This window comes from Octopus bimaculoides, chromosome 5, assembly GCF_001194135.2.
Source record: "Octopus bimaculoides isolate UCB-OBI-ISO-001 chromosome 5, ASM119413v2, whole genome shotgun sequence".
Classification (NCBI taxonomy): Eukaryota; Metazoa; Mollusca; class Cephalopoda; order Octopoda; family Octopodidae; genus Octopus; species Octopus bimaculoides.
Genome location: NC_068985.1, coordinates 125,607,417 through 125,611,522, shown reverse-complemented (window position 1 = coordinate 125,611,522; position 4,106 = coordinate 125,607,417).

Here is a 4,106-nt window from a genome sequence, read left to right as displayed (position 1 = left end):
AACACAATGCACGACGCGGTCTAGCAATTGAAATCACGATCGCCAGATTAAGAGTGCAACACCCTAATCACCAAACCATGTGCTCTCACTAACACACACACACACACACACACACACACACACACACACACACAATTCAGCATAAATCGTGTATGTGCAGATATAAAGATTACGAAATTATGTACGAATATACTGTGATTTCTATATTTGAATATGTACATAGTTTTATATCTATATCTGTATGTATATGCGTATGTGTGAGAGATCACTTGTGCGTGTATGTGCGTATGTGTGCGTGTATATACGTGTGTGTGCCTTTATGCATCTGTTAGTACGAATACAAATACAACGTTACACAGCTGAATAACAATCAAATACACTTGTATATAAAAAGCCGAAATTGATTTGACTGAACGTCAAAAATTATCATTTCATTTCTGAAGTATAGAAGACAATTTTGTCACATTTCTTTATTATATGTTTTATTATCAAGTCAACGCTACCATACCTTGACAATAAGCGACAGCAAGTCTCCTGTCCGAAGAAATTCGCAAAGGTTTATACCAGAATCGAAGATGACAGATTTTCGCAGTCACACTGTCAAGTTCTCAGTTGCAATATCTCTCAAATTATGAAACAGCTGTTTTTGATGTTTGTCTCAAGTATTCTTTAACTGTTGAAATTCCGTTTCACTTGTATATTCCGGGGTTTTGACAGTTCTGCTGTCAAACTTCGTTGCTTCCTATTTCTTATGTGATAAAATTTCACAAATACATAAAATAAAATTTTCTCATTCTTGTCATTATTGGTTTGTTTTATTTCTGTGCTATAAAAGCGTTTTTTCCATATAATTAGTTTAATCTTACGTTTGCTGCTGGATCGGTTGTTTACATCAAACGTGACAGAGACGGAGAGGTCATTTCCGAAGAAGAGCAGTAAAATAGTGGATATCAATTTTTTTTTCCTTTTCTTTTCAGTAAAATAGACATGACCTTTTTACGGGCCACCAGAGACTTACGGGTGAAAGTTGTCTTCAAACCGGAGTCTTGGTTCTAAGGATTACAACAGAATGGACTCTGCTTAAGACATCCAACGTGTCAGGTGTTAGCGTTAAACTGAGTGTCAGAATAAGCCTAAGCCTAAGCCTAAGCCTAAGCCTAAGCCTAAGCCTAAGCCTATCACTCGCTAGTTGTTTTAGTTGTTTAGCTCCTGATCAGCTCTGGTTGACTAGACCTATGATCAAAGTGATTCCATCCATGACGCTCCCTTATTTTTGTGTATCTAAGAATACAGTGTCCAATATCCTTCCTTTTTCAAGATAATGGAATGTGATTTGAGGAAGACATGGTTGCTGTTTCTTACAGATTTGGTAACCATGTTAAAGTTCCCTTGTTGCTACGGATGTTGGTGCTGTCGGTAGTGTGTAGTGGTGCGTATGTGTCCTTGTCGTATTCAATCGTTTTGGAGCTCCACATTAAGCAGATTTACAATAAAAGATTTTCTAGCCGCATTGAAGTCTAACTCGATAAAAGGATAGACAAAAGTCAGGTAGATTCCCAATGAAAGTTATTTAAATCAAAGGAAGGAAGTGCTACTCACACAGTAAATATAATATGTTGGCACAAAAAGAAAACAAGGAAAGACATTACACCCTAGGGAGAATAATTCATTATAAGTTATGTAGAAAGCTAGGATTTGGCCATACTGACAAGTGGTATGAACATAAACCTAGTAAAGTGCTAGAAAGTAAGAAATATAAGATGTTGTAGGACTTTAACATTCAGGCTGGCAGAGCAATAGAAGCTAGAATGCCTGATTTAGTAGTAGCAGGCAAACAGAATGGAAAGTGCCAGGTAATTGACTTTACAATCCGAAATGATGAGAAAATCAATATGAAAGTTATAGAGTAAATAGCAAAGTACCAGGACCTAGTAACTGAGTTACAACTATGTTTGTATCCGTGTGTATCGGTGTGTGTCAGTGTGAATGTGAGATCATATTAACTTATTTACTATTTATTTATATGTGTGTATATCATGCTTTGAATTAGAACTCATATAGTCGCATGAGTGGTTATGTGGTAAGTAGCTTGCTTACCAACCACATGGTTCCGGGTTCAGTCCCACTGCGTGGTACCTTGGGCAAGTGTCTTCTACTATAGCCTTGGGCCGACCAAAGCCTTGTGAATGGATTTAGTAGACGGAAACTGAAAGAAGCCCGTCGTATATATATATGAATGTGTGTGTGTGTGTGTGTGTGTGTGCGTGTGCGTGCGTGTGTGTATCTGTGTTTGTCCCCCAACATCAGTTGACAGCCGATGCTGGTGTGTTTACGTGCCCATAAATTAGCGGTTCGGCAAAAGAGACCGATAGAACAAGTCCTGGGGTCGATTTGCTCGACTAAAGTAGTGCTCCAGCATGGTTGCAGTCAAATGATTGAACAAGTAAAAGAGTAAAAGAGTCATGAAACTAGAAATTTAATATCTTGCCATTTCCAGGCCAGCATGAGGTAGCAAGTAGAAATTGTGTCAAGATAATTTCGGGTAACAAATCGGAGATTAGAATGTTAAACATCGGATTGTGAGTAAAAGCAGATAAATATACAGTAAAACTGTAACAGCAGAAACCTTGAACATTTCCCCCTCAATATATGCTTCATGGAAAAGAGTAACAAAGAATAGGCAATGGAATATATCGAAGCAACATCCGTAAATGACATTTAAGGACTGATGATTCTACACGCATGAACATTCATTTGTTAATTTTTACAAAAGAAGTTGGAACACATTTGTTGGTCTGTTGCATATTGTCAATGAGATCGATGGTTACGTTGAGGGATTTTACTTCCACTTTCTAGCAAACTGGTACTTCGTGTACCATCTACTATAATTATGAATTTATTACATAGCTTTTAATAATAATAATAATAATAATAATAATAATAATAATAATAATAATAATAATAATAATAATAATAATAATAATAATAATAACATCTTTACGAGTATTCATTTGAATATTTACTCATCATATATATATATATATATATATATATATATATCAGTGAGACTGAGTAATCCTCACTGCATTTGTGGATAAATATTCTTTATTCGTAGGTTTATCTGACTACCATTGGTTTCATGTTAAAGAAATATCTCTTAAAAATTATTAAAGTCTGTCACGTGGAACGTTATTGTTCGTCTCCATCTTGGATGAAAACCTCTATTTTGGTGTTTTCATCCAAGACAGAGACGAACACCAACGTTGAGAGATACCTCTTGCAACATGAAACCAACGGTAGTCTGGTTAGCCCACGAACAAAGCAAATATATATATAAATATAAACACACACACACACACACACACACACACACACACACACACACACACACACACACACACACACACATATATATATATAGAGAGAGAGAGATAAATAGAGTCACACACAAATATATTATGAATAGATACATACGATCATCCATAAAAAAATACACACATATATGCGTACATATGTATCTGTGTGCGTGTTAATACGCTTATCATCTTGCTGGGTGTGTGTGTGTGTGTGTGGTTAGATAACTATGTGAGTGTGTGAGCACTCGTTCGAGCCTAAGCACACACAACATACATGCGCGACGAGCGTGTCAGATTTACAATCAATTTGACAATATCTAAACATTCACTTCGCAATACCATATATTAAACCTGGCAACCAAAGCCCACCTCGAGACCGTATTGCAGTCAACCATACATTCCAATTTTAGCAGTCAAAATTAATCTTGTCATATACATTTTTTTAATAGAGAGACGCCAAGGTAAATACGAAGTAATAAATATCCACGCGGCATTAAACCAACGATTAATCACGTGACAAATACGACATTCTGGGTCCACATTAATTAAAATGAGTGATGTTATTTTACTTTATATATGTGTGTGTGTATGCATGTAACTGTGCGCGCATTTACGCACGCACACACACACACACACACACACACACACACGTACACACACATACACGCACAACACGTGCGCACACACGCACACGCGCACACACAGATATACATAGCTACATACATATATACATCTGTATTCTTGTATATA